A 13,899-nucleotide genomic window follows, 5' to 3' on the forward strand; every position below is an offset into this window, starting at 1 on the left:
AAGGGAATGTCTCTATTTAGTCAAACTGATTAAAAACTGTTGTTAAAACAAAGTTCAGTAAATGATCTTAATATATAACTTGAATAGAAAACATTGAAGCAAAATGAAGCAATTCTCATTGGGATGCCGGGAAACAAAAGATAGTTGTGCTGTCTTTTCTCTTCAATGATGTTTACTTATCCCATCACCAAGTTTCAGGGCAGTTTCCTAGAATCAGATTGTGTGCGTTTCTGTCCTTATACTATAGTTACAGAAGCTAACGCAATCTGATTCTAGGAAATTACAAGTAGACTTGCAACTGAACCTGTGAAAAAAAATTCTAAAATTCATTTTGGTTTCACAAGTCTCACTTTAAAAAAAAGACAATGTATTGGGAAAAGGATCTAATGCTTTTCCAGCATTTATGACAAATAAACTCTTTTTGGGCTTCCAGCCGGGTGCAGGTATCGATTTTAACTGACGTTTTGATGTGGAAAATGTATTGGAGGTCAGTGAACAAAGATCTCATCTCTCACACCATGAATTCTATAACTTACTAAATGAAAATGGCTGGATTCACTATATTTAAACACAAGAGATTCTGCAGCTGCTGAAAATCTTGAGCAACACACACACACAAAATGCTGGAGGAACTCAGCAAGTCTGGCAGCATCTAAGGAGGTGAATAGACCATTGACTTTTCAGGCTGAGACCCTTCATTAGTACTAATAAATAGTTGATGCTTTGGGTCAAGACCCAGCATCAGGACCTCTTGGAGGATCTCAGCCTGAAATGTCAACTATTTATTCCTCTCCATAAAAGCTATCTGACTTGACCAGTTCCTGCAGCAATTTTTGTGTGTTACACCATCATATTTGTTTGAATAGTGCTCACAAAGTTTCATTGAAAAGGTATGTTGAGCTAATTTTCTGTTTATGCTTATTTCTCTGAACATTTATTTATATTTAAACTTAATTAACATTTGTTTGAGTAAATGCTTTATATTTTAATTGTAAATGTTTTTAGTAACTTGAATCTTACCTGAAACAATTTCAGCTATTCATCCAAACACATTGCATGAAGTTTGCCTCTCCTTTGCGGGGCCATTTGATGAACATCCAGAAGTGATAGGATCAGGTCAGGATACCTTACTTTACACTTCTACAGCAGTGAATCATGATTTGTAAGTTGGTACAAGGACACCGTCATCCATAATGTTCTCAGACCAACTTTCGGATCATTGAAGATGACAGTTTCCTTGTACATAATTCTTAAGTTGTAGAATCATAGGGTTATCAAAAACAGGTCCTTCAGCTGCCTCGTCCATACTAACCATGGCATGCACCTGAGCTAGTCCATTTGCCTGCAGTTGCCAAATCCCCTAAAACTTTCCTATCTATGTACCTATGTAAATGTCTATTAAATATCTTCTCATATCATCTGTATCACATAGGGCCTACTGATTATATGAGGTGCAAGTGATGTATTTGAGCACCTCTTCTTCCCCCTCCATCAGTCCTAGTTTTCCATTTCAGTGGGCCAGGCAGCACAGGAAGAGTCACGCTGGAGTGAACTGGAGGAAGCAGTTTAGAAGAGAAGACTTTATGTAATGTGAATGAGCTAAGAGGTAGAGGTTCTACAATTAATGTACATACTAGGAGCAATTTACAATCATCAGTTAACCTTGCTTTTCACCCATTTTAAAGGAGGAAACTGGAATTCCCAGGTCAACCCATGTTTTCACAGGGAGAAGGAGATAACAACAGAAATCATGACTGAAGCTAGTCATTCACAAGCGCAGCACTGTCTCATTCACATTATCCTTTGCGGTTACTTCACAGACAGTCCAAGTTATTGCCATAAAAATGCAGACCAAAGATGGCACTGAAATGCAAACTTGGACAAAGTCAACTTGTAAGTCCACTTTTAGCATTTGATCTAGCAGTGCTAAGAAGTTCTAGGATGGGCAAAGACACGCAGGAGGCAGGTGTCACAGCAATCACAAAGATTATTTATTAGTTGTAGGATATTCTATGCTTTGCTTTGTAAGTCTGGTTTTAATTTTGTTTCGACTTTGTTTTGGCATTGTGATAATGATTAACTGCTGAGGGAATATACAGCTGGGAATTGGGAGTGTATTTAGTTATAACACAGTCAGACGAATGGGTCAAGGACAGCTTGGCGAGAAAAGGGTCGGTTTGTTTTTCTCTCCTTTTCTCCTCCACAAAATAAATGGTGGTAAGAGCTGAGGTTTTATGACAATTTGATTTTTCAACACAAAAACATTACCATGAGTTTTGAAACCCATTCTGGTAAATGCTACAGACTTCTTCCGGAGTTTCCTGGATAAACAATCGGTGTTGGAGAATCACTGTCTGGATCTGCCCACTGTCTGCTTTAGCAGAGTTCAGGGAGCTTTAGAGTTCGGAGTTCAATTCCGGCTCCATCTGAAAGGAGTCTCTACGTCCTGTCTGTGGAATGTATCGGTTTTCTCCAAGTGTTCTGGTTTCCTCCCAGAGTAGGTTAATTGTAAATTATCCAGTGATTAGGTTAGAGTTAATTGTTGGGGCTGTGTGGTTCGAAGGGTTGGAAGAAGCTACTCCATGATGTATTGTTAAATAATTAAAATGAAATAAGTAAATAAGTAAATGAATATTTACATGTCAACTCTAATACATACGTTGCATAACAGAATCAAGAGGTTTGTGGTTTGAGAAAGGCCTTGTCTTCTATTAACAGTCCTTTAGTTTATCATGGAGTTTTGAATATAACAAGCAAAATAGCCTGTGGAATGAAGTCAACTTAACTGCTTGGATGCTAGATAATAATGTTCTCTCTCTCTCTCTCTCTCTCTCTCTCCCCCCCCCCTCTCTCTCCCCCCCTCTCTCTCCCCCCTCTCTCTCCCCCCTCTCTCTCCCCCTCTCTCTCCCCCCTCTCTCTCTCCCTCTCTCTCTCCCTCTCTCTCTCCCCCCTCTCTCTCTCCCCCTCTCTCTCCCCCCTCTCTCTCTCCCCTCTCTCTCTCCCTCTCTCTCTCTCCCTCTCTCTCTCCCCTCTCTCTCTCCCCCCTCTCTCTCTCCCCCCTCTCTCTCTCCCCCCTCTCTCTCTCCCCCCTCTCTCTCTCCCTCCTCTCTCTCTCCCTCCTCTCTCTCTCCCTCCTCTCTCTCTCCCCCTCTCTCTCCCCCCCTTTCTCCCTCCCCCTCTCTCCCCCTCCCTCCTAGCTGTGGTGAATCTGTGAGTTGTTTTCTAGCACTCACAAAACAACATGCATTTTGTCAGTGACACACTACACCATCGTGTCAAAAAGGCACCTGCTTTCTCTGCCTTCTACTTTCTAGCAAAATGGAAAATCTCTTGGAATAGAAAATGCCTGTTTCTTTCATCACTGTCAGTTGCATCAGAAGCATGTAGTTCATTTTAATGAGCATAAAGTGCAGACATGTCACATTTTGTTCCTTGCGCTGATTCATTCAAAAGATTGCTCCTTGAAGACCCTGAGCGAATGTGACCTTTAGCACCAATTGTGTGGCCAGCATTTGTGTGTCAGGATGAGTAGAGAAAAGAGGGGGAGGAAGAGTAAAGAAACAAGACAAGTCTTTGCTGACCATGCTATTATTGAAATATATTCCATAGAGACAGATTGCATTCTCTGATCACTGATAATCCCTGTTGTACTTTATAGTCATTGAGTCCAGATACCAAAAAAGGCAACGCAAATTTAAGAGTAAGTTTATAAAATGATGTTAAATATCATACAAACAGCTAATCACCTTTACATACTCACTTCATGCCTATTGTCTGTGCCCTTTGCTTGTCCTGGTGCATAGCTGTGGGAAGATGTCTGATTTTCAGAATCAGAATCAGGTTTAATATCACCTGCATAAGTCACAAAATATGTTGTTTTGTGGCAGCAGTACATTGCAATCTATAATTTAAAAAAACTATAAATTGCAATAAGAAATATATATATGTTGTTTCTAAATTAAATTACACAAGTAGTGCAAAAAAGAACAAATAAGAAAATAAATAGTGAGGTAGTGTATGTGGGTTCATTGTCCATTGTGAAATCTGATCGTGGTGGGGAAGATGATGAGTTGAGTGTTGAGTGTGTGTCTTCAGGCTCCTGTACCTCCTCCTTGATGGTAGCAATGAGAAGAGCCTATGCCCTGAATAATTGAGGATCTTAATGATGGATGCTGCCTTTTTGAGGCATTGGCTTTTGAAGACGTCCATTTTGCTCGGGAGGCTAGAGCCCATGATGGAGCTGGCTGAGTTTGCAATGTTCTGCAGCTTTTTTCAGTCCTGTGCAGTGGCCCCTCCCTACCGGATGATGATGATGATGATGATGCAACCAGTTGGAATGCTCTTCAAGGCACATCTGTCGAAATTTGAGAAAGTAGATTAAACCCCTGAATGCACTAATCCAGCATCTTCTCTTGGTTTTCCATAACATCTGTGAGCTTGCCTGCCATGGTGCACACTAAGGTAAATGCCTACAAATATCTACTGCCTGTTGCAAAGCAGTTTATTTGAGCAGAAGCTTTTATAAAAGCAAACTCATTTGTTCTGGCAAGTTGGTTCTTATAAATCTTGGCAACATTAAAAACATCTCAGGATACCACAACATCAAAGCAATAGCTTGAGGAAGTCAACATTTATGAGGAGTTCGGGGTCAGAATGCAATCAGGGAAGCCTGGCAAAATGTGGCCAGCAAGTTAGGGATATCTCACTGCAAATAAGGGAACTTTGAGTTCCATGGCACATATGGAGTTAGTTCCACTCAGAACAGTTGATACCTCTAACCAAAAGCCAAGCCATGAATTCATATGTTTGTTAAAAATAAACCTGAACTAACCCTAACCAGCAGTTAACTAGCCGGCTGGTGGTGTAGTGGCAACAACAGCGGATTTCGAGGCCAATGGTCTTGAGTTCGAATCCAGCGGCCCCTTGCACACTTTCCATCTGTGCTAGTTTGAGTGTCAAGCTAGCAATTCAGCCTCGTAAGAAGCAGCCAAATGCTACGGAAACAGTAAAAATGCACCACAAGGCGCAAAAAGGAACAATCAGCAGTGAAACAGAGATAGCGGGGGGCGGGGGGGGGGGGGGGAAGACTGAGTATAACTTCACCTAAACAGTAAATAGAAATCTGAATTTGTCACTGTGTGTAAGAAATCATTACCCTTCAGGGAAGATCTCAGCAAAGCAGGTTGCCTGGAAACCAGAACATTCAAGGTAGGCAGCTGGCCAAACACGCAAGCAGACTTAAAACAGGTTATTTCGTAAGCATATGTTGATTAGTTTTATGACGAAAATCAGTTCTGTTCAAATTAATTCCTGAACACAATTCATACTTTCCTGATATGTGAAATTTGGTTCTATAAACTTGGTAAGTAAATGCTTACTGAGAAATAAGATGCACAAAGTTATTAAACATGTGGAAATGCAATGTATAATGTGTAATTTATGGGATTTCACCATTTCTGGATGTTTGGTGTATAGCTTAATGGGCCTGTTTACAGCTGTTTTCTCCATTTCAACAATATCATCAGACTATTTATAATAAATGCTTAATGACTTTCTTTGAATGGGGACAAAAGCAATAAAATTCAGATGTGTAATGTGGTTATTTTGGATGCCGTGGGTTACAAATTGATCCCAAAGTGGTGCCTAAGATAAATAGCGTGTTGGTGAATGTAAAACGAAAACCATAGTTAATAGGTGCCTGAATTCTGCAGAATTAACAAATCATGGTATCAATCAGCATTTTAGTAATACTCTAGCTTATCCCCACATAGATAAGCACATATTCTGTGTACAAAGGTACAGTGTGGATTCTTTAGGTTTGATCAGGAGTATCAAACAACTTCTGAAAATTACTATTTCTCTGGGGAATTTGAAGCAAAGTCTGGGTCACTGCAGGAACCATGTTAAATATCCTTAATGTCTCCCAAGTGATTATGACCATGTTCTCTGCTATTCCCTGAGAAATAAGCCAAGAAATTACTTCACTGCTCTTAATGACCTTGAAAATAGGTTGTGAAAGTCCCATTAACATTATATGAGGTTCAATAAAAGCATTGTATGGTTTCTCTGTGCAGCATTGATTTACTGCGAGTTCTGGCACTTAATGGCTTTGATGTTGAGGATGTGAACTTTGTACTGGGCTCTCAGCTAGCACAAATACAAGTACCAGCAGTGAGGGAAGGTTCAGTTTAATGAATGCATGTTGCCATAATGAGTACTGAGTGGGAGGGTGCCCCAGCATGGTCGGAGGGACCCAAGGAGACTGGAGGTGAGATGGCAATTGGCACGATCTTCATACAAAGGAGCCATCGAGAACATTCATGTTGATATGAGACTGCCAAGATGCCTCTGCAAGGAGGAACACTGTATAAGTGCAGTCTCTGTACGTCTACATTTCAGGAAGGCCAGTAATGCAGAAAAAAATCCCTTTGCTACTCCATGGCAACTCCAGGATAATCCCGCAAATACAATAACGTGGCAAAAGTGTGAGAACTGATACAGATTTTGAGATCATGGCCTTGACTTTAATGGGTATTCATCAGCTACATAAAGTCACAGGACTCAGAGAAGAAAAAGAATGAAGGTTGAATACTAATCCCTTAAGCAGGTGTTTCAATGGAAATGTGTTCAGTAAAATCTGGTTCATCTGCAAGTTAATAATAAGTCATCTTTTAGAATAGGGAGGTTGGAAATGAACTAAGCTATGAGAACAGTTTACATTTGATTTTTCTAAGTTTTGCATCCTTGTTAAACACATCTACAATCTTTTCCTGGGTTTGTTGATTTCTTTCTTATTCCTCAATTCGTTCATTTGTTTTAGGCCCAGTACAATAACAACACATTGGGAGAAATGCTTACTGTGGTTCTTGTAAGGTTGCACACATCCTTCTGCTCTTTAGTACGGACATCCTCACTGAAATAAGCTATCTGCTGCAATTACCACAACAACCTTATCGTATGACAGTCTGTTGAGTGAGCTAGAGCTTCTCCCTTTGGAGCAAAGAAGGATGAGAGATGACTTCATAGAGGCGTGCTAGATAATAAGAGGCATAACTTGAGTGGACAACCCGAGGCCTACTCTCAAGGAGGAAATGGCTAATATGATGGGGCATAATTTTAAGTTGGAGGGGGAATGTCAGAGGTAAGATTTTTACACAGAGTGGTGTGTGTATGGAATGCTCTGCAGGGGTAGTGGTAGAGGTAGATACATTCGGAACATTTAAGATTGGTGCATGTGCTGTGTCTGGTACTGGAGAAAAAAGTCAGTAAATCACTGGAGAAATGGGAGAAGTTGCTGGAAATGGAAGTCCTCATTCATCACAATAAACAGACTTTCTCTTGAAGAGACTCCTAGTGGAGTACTCAACCTCAAAGTAGATCACATTCTTACACCCTGAAGATCAAAGGTACACCAGGTGACTCAATACAATTCCCATTGTTACAAGGACATTGCTTACTTCAATATTTTGTGTTGGCAAATGGCTTCTTCGAGCTATGTGCATATTTACACTGTAAATGATAAGACACACGTAAAGGTTCAATCACCTTTGCTGGGACAAACTGACTCGCACAGATATTGTAAAACTTCTGAGGACAGAGAGCCAGATGCCTAAGATTGGAAGGCTGACTAAATGAGTACGCAACTATTAATAGATCAGCTATTTGATGTGCTAAGTAATAAACTCAGTCTGATTTGCAAGCATCTTTGAACTTATACGATGGTGTAAATAACTTAGTCCGTAATTAATAGGCCTGAGCTAATTAACATGTAACAGCCAGACCTCTGCTGAGGGCCAATCCCTACTCTGCAGACAATGCTCTTTATTTGAAATGTTTATCCCTTTAACTTCAAACTGATTACAACTTGCAATTTATATTAAGAACTGAAGACTGGTTCTTGTTTGAGTTAATGTCTGATGTTTCACATAATTCTATAACTCCTTGATAATCCCTAACAACATGGATGAAAGAAAAATAGAGGGTTACGTAGGAGGGAAGGGTTAGAGGTTCAAAGGTGACACAACACTGTGGCCGACCAGCCTGTATAGTACTAAAGTATTCTATGTTCTGTGACCTCAAATCAATGGCCGTTAGGGTAATAGACACAATAAATTTTTAGGCTTTAGGCTTATTTGAGATGGAGCAGGAGGGGATGTATAACATCTTGTATTGTTCCAGTAACTCTCTGTACTAAGAGAGTCCCTGTACGTTTTCCTTTCTCTAGCCAGAAAGCCCTAGGGCTACTAAAACCCAGAGGGGATAATTTTTAAACTAATAATTTAAAGGTGATTTTATTGGTAATTTTTGTTTTATACAGAGTGCAGTAGATATCTTAAGGGTGTTAGGGTGAAGATACATCTCCACCAAAGGAGGTGTAAAGTGCTCCTTCCCTCCACTAGCCTGCAGGTTGGACAAGGTGTAGCACCTGCTTAGACCCCACCCCCCCATCCCTGATCAGGGTCATGTGAAGCCATGGGAGCAGGCGATGGATGGTCATATGAGCAGCGGGTGCATTTCACAGGTCCTGGTTACGTGACCGCTGACGCCAGGCAGACAATCTCCGAAGAGTATTGATAATGGCTGCAGTCACCTGTCTTGTAAACACATCACCCAGAAGAAGGCAATGGTAAACCACAACTGTAAGAAAAGACTGGCAGGAACAATCATGGTCATGCCAGGCAACCTCTTCCACAATGTCAAGAAGACAAAAGAAATGGCTAGTGACTTCAGGAGAACTTGCCCCCCTCGCAGCCCGCTTTACATCAGTGGCACGGCAGTGGAAACCGCGAGCAGTTTCAAACTCCTGGGAGTGCCCATCTCGCACAACCTCTCACAGTCCCAAAATACATCTTACACAATCAGGAGAACTCACCAATGACTCTACTTCCTGAAGAGGTTGAAGAAAGCTGGTCTTTGCACATCCATACTCATTGTCCTACAGATGTGCAGTAGAGAACATCCTAACTAGCTGCATCACCGCGTGGTTCAGAAGATTCACTGCAGCGGACAGGAAGGCCCAATGCATCACCAGCACCACCCTACCTGCCATCAAGGATGCGGCACATAAATGGAAAGGTGCTGGGAAAGGGCAAGTGACATCATGAAGGATCCCACACAGCTTGTCCCACTCTCATCAGGGAGGAGGTTACATAGCATCCACACTAGGGGGAGCAGACTTGAAAACAGTTACATTCCCCCGAACAGTAAGGCTGATCAAGACCTCCACCTACTAGCTCACTCCTCTACACCCCCAACCACCACTACTTTATCATTTCTGTTAGTCGCCTTATGTACAGACACTCCTGGACCTGGTGTCACTTTATGGACATACAATCTATCTATTAAGCCAATGTTATGTATTTATATTTATTGCAATTTTTTTGTGTGTTGCATTAGATTCAGAACAACAATTATTTTGTTCTCCTTTATACTTGTGTATTGGAAATGACATGGGTGGTGGGGTGGAGATATGTCTCTACCAACGGAAGTGTAAGGCACTCCTTCCCTCAGCTAGCCTGCAGGTCACCCTTAATCATAGTGTAGCACCTGCTTAGCCCCTCGATCAGGGTCATGTGAAGCCATGGGAACAGGTGGTGGATGGTCATATGAGCAGCTGGTGTATATCACAAGTCCTGGTTGTGCGACTACTGATTCCGGGCAGACAATCTCTGAAGAGTATTGATAATGGCTGGAATCGCTGTCTTGTAAAGACGCTGCCCAGAAGAAGGCAATAGCAGACCACTTCTGCAGAAAAATTTGTCAAGAACAATCATAATCATAGACCATGATTTCCTACGTTAGTGGTTGCCAACCCGTCGATCATGATCGACTGGTCAATCTTCGACATTTTCCCAGTAGATCCCAAAAAAAAAGAAAAACAAATACACAAATACTGTTGAGAGATTGTTTCCGGGTTGTGGGGTTTTACTTCCGTTCTTTCTGCCCCGTGCGCATGCGTGTAGCTCCCCCGCCACGCACTTCAGTGGTTCCCAAGGAAACAATATGATTTGGTGATAAGAAACAATATGAGTCAGCTGCACCATTCCTCCTTCCCTATCACGCTCATTGTTGAACTTGAACACATGCAAAGTCATCAGTCGCCTAAACACAGTGACACCCGCGCGCCAGAGATCACTGGTTGGTCTTGGGTAACCGACCGGCGAGAAGTGCCGTTGCTACTGGCCTGGAGCGCGGACAGATGGGCACCGCCTCTAAACCCATTTAGCACACTGAATGTTCATGGGCATCCCGGTGCTAAAATATTCACAGATGACCTAATTCAGGCTCAGGATTCCGTAAGTATCAGAGCAACTACCGCACTGCGATCTACTGAAAGTCATCCCTCAAGCTAAACTTTTGTCAGCCGATGGATCCTACCTACCTACGGGGAGGGGGGGTGGATGGGCAAGTGTCCTGTCGCACTCCTTGCTCGGTCGGTTGCTTCTCTGGACTGCGACCACCGCAACCCTGGCCCGGGAACAGCCACACCTGGCCAAGGCATCAGGCAGCGGGCAGGCGGGAGGCTGTCTAATGAGGCAATGAAGCCCTCAAAACTGCTTCGGTACCTGGAGTCCAGGCACCCTGCACTTAAAGACAAACCCGTTGAGTTTTTTTCCAGTGGAAAAAACGTGAGCAAGTGGGACAGCAGCTAAGTGCCGAGAGCCGTGAAAAATAAATTGTGGAATAGAATGGCCATAAGGAACCTGCTTCAAGATCGCTGTATTCCAGTCGTGTTTAAGAACCCCCCACCCCCCCGCCGTCGGCCGGTCCTCAAGAATATTATCAATGTTAAACTGGTCCGTGGTGCACAAAAAGGGTGACCCCCGGTGTACATACATTATTTCTACTTCCGGGCTGTGGGGTTTTATTTCCGGTCTTTTCTGCCCCGGTGCACATGCGTGTAACTAATGGATTTGGGGTCGATCTTGCCTTTCACTAAGGCCAAGGTAGGGGATCTTGGGCTTAAAAAGGTTGGTGACCACTAGCCTACATCGTACATCATGGTGCATAATGATGACGATGATTGGACATTACATTAAAAGATCTTGAAAATGAGACATTGTCCATCTGACAGTGCATATGATTGGGTCCCAAGTGTACTAACAGAGTTGGTAATCACCTCTACACTGATCAGCATTTGTACAAACCCCAGTGTAGTGCAGGGTTGCTGCTGGACATTTCCATTCTTCTTGACATTATGGCGTTTCCCAAACTATTTTACTGTTTAAGTTGCATCAAAGTCCTCACCTAAAACAACTAACTACTTTATTAATCACATTTTTCTGGTAAATGATCACTGCAAACAATAGTTTGTAACTTTCCTGTCAGAGTTGAGGTTTGAACTGTCGGTAAGACCTGGCAGTTGTGTGGTGTGAACTGAAGTGTCTTGCGGTGTGGTGATTATAGGCTGAATCAAGGAATCAAGGGTCTGGGTGGAGAGTGGGAAATGAGCCAATGTATGGCCACTGATAGGATTGGAAGCAATACGATGCAGCAGAACTGAGGCAAAGCGAGTGGAGGCGAGACAAAGCCTGAGCCCGACAGTGCGGAAAGACCCAAAGGTTTGAATGATTTATGTGCTGAGATGAATTGGAAGGTCAGAGACAGGCCAAATTGAAGTGGCAGGTCATGGGTGTCAGGACAAGGAATGGGATGATGTTAGGCCAGCATCCAGATTGAAAAGGTCAGGGTGTTGGGGCCAGAGGCAAGAGGCAGGCCAGTGTACAGCTCACTGTCCCATGAGGTTTACTCATCTCTGCACTGAACTGATGCTGTGGCCTGCAACTAACAATTTCTGAATTAGCTGCAGAGATGACTGGGTGTGCACGCATTTGTCACTGGCTGGAGAATAGTCAGCTTCTTGCCTTTTGGGTAGCCATAGTTTTAATGTGGCTTGTCCAGCTGAATTTTTCATCAATGATATTAATAATGTGGATAGATTTGGAAATGTAATTAAATGTCAAAGGTTTGATTCTTTCATGTAGGATATAGTCATTATTTGACACATTTGTGTTATGGGTATTACTTAGGTATCAGCTCACATCCTAAATACTGTTCATATCTTGTCACATGGAAGCATAGAGCTTCATTTTCAGATGATATGCAAATTAAATAGACCATTGTGCATCTATCAGCAAACAGCTCTGTTTCTGACCTTAGGATAAAAGATCATTGAATATACCCACTGTATATGAAGAACATTTTTGGAGATGTTAGGGGGTATTTTGGAGTTATTTGGAAAAAGCAGATATGAATTCAGGCAAGAACCAGCCTTCAGTTCTTAATGTGGATTGTGAATTGCAAGCAGTAAATTGAAGTTAAAAAAACACCTTCGCTCTGTTTGTGGAGCTCAAGCTGGTCCACAAAGTAAGAAATGCGGTTTGCAAAATGGAAGTCATGAGACGTTTGCATATGCAGAGCCAGATGTTAAGAAAATGGGATTGTGTTAACTGGCCTGCATCAAACCAGGTAACATGATTAATTGTATCATTGTGACTTGAGTTCAGTCTGGTGAACTAGACTGATTTTGCAACTTAACATATCAGACATGGTCACAGGTAAATGCAATCAATGGTTTTTTTGTGTGTACCTATGATATTAGTGTACACGGAGACAGCCCTGACAGCATTAATGTTGGGTGTCTGGGATTTATGTCCCCAGAAGCTATTTTGTTACAAAGGCGTTTAAACATTCAGAGGCATCTGTCACTGTAGATATATAATTCAAAGGAAGCATTACCAACTCAAAATATTGAAGGAAATGATGTCCTTGTAACTTCTGAAATTGTATTGAATCACCTTTGATCTTAAGGATATAAAAATGTGATGTACTTTTGGATTTGTGGTATCCTACCCAAGGTATCTCCAGAAGTCCGCTTAGTTGTGATGAATAAAGGCTTCTATATTGTGACTTCGGTGTCTTTCTGGTGATCTTCATCACAGTTGGAACAGATCCCCTGAATTTAACAGAAAATCTGGGAGCTTGTTTTTAAGCTTCATTATGCTATACTTCAGTACCTCCCAGATTAAAATAGAATCTAGAGATTAAAGTACTCAGCACTGGAAAAACTCAGCATCTGCAGAAAGAAAAGCCAAGTTAATGTTTCATGTCCATTACTCATTATCAGAACTGGAAAAGAGAGAAGCAATTTAGATTGAAATCCAGAACACTTGTCAGTGCTTGCCACAGATACACTCCATTTATGCTGCTCGGTTGGGTCAGGGAGAGGTCTCACAGATCATTTGGATTGCATCATCTGTTTCTAAGCTGAAAGATCTATCCGTCTACTGTAAGATTTTTAAATCAAATTGCTATTTTTAACTTCACATCCAACACTTTAAAATTTGTTCACAGTATGTGGATTCACTGACAAGTGTAGCTTTCATTGTCTGTCCATAATTAGCCAAAGATTTGTGTTGTTTTTTTTAGGTGTGTCAGCAGTTAGCTGAGTCAACCAAATCAGGAGAAAGGTTAAGCTGGATAAGGTTGGCATCTTTCCTTCCCTGGATACAGTGCTGATGCAGATTGATTTATATAACAATCTAGTAGCTTCACACAACTGATGCCAGCTTTAAAATATTGTAAAAAAAATGATTCCTAGAATTTCATTTTCCCAGATGTTGAGGTGGGATTTGAACTCATTTAAGTATCATTAGTTCAGGATAAACGGAAACATCACTAATGTACCATAATACGCTTTGATTTTGGAACGTGAACATTGGGATTAGCTCTTGGCCTCCTGAATATAGCACTGAGTTTTCTACCAAATCTACAGGAAGGCACGTTGCTTGGCATGGAGAGAAAAGGCAAAGGAAACTATCCTCTGCCATTGAGGGTATGGCTTTAATGCCAAAATAGAAGACAGTTAGTACTTTCATCAGATATATCCTTCTTCAAAAC

The 13,899-nt window shown here is 41.8% G+C and overlaps 1 long non-coding RNA gene across 2 annotated transcripts in view; it reads left to right on the forward strand.

The window, feature by feature from the left end:
• The first annotated feature begins 5,271 nt into the window (after positions 1-5,271).
• Positions 5,272-13,899, forward strand: part of LOC132405416 (uncharacterized) — a 77,589-nt gene continuing 68,961 nt past the window's right edge. For both annotated transcript variants that reach the window (XR_009515862.1, XR_009515863.1), the window contains exon 1: positions 5,272-5,362. This is a non-coding gene — a long non-coding RNA (uncharacterized LOC132405416). The remainder of the gene's footprint in view (positions 5,363-13,899) is intronic.

Source organism: Hypanus sabinus, chromosome 2, assembly GCF_030144855.1.
Source record: "Hypanus sabinus isolate sHypSab1 chromosome 2, sHypSab1.hap1, whole genome shotgun sequence".
NCBI lineage: Eukaryota > Metazoa > Chordata > Chondrichthyes > Myliobatiformes > Dasyatidae > Hypanus > Hypanus sabinus.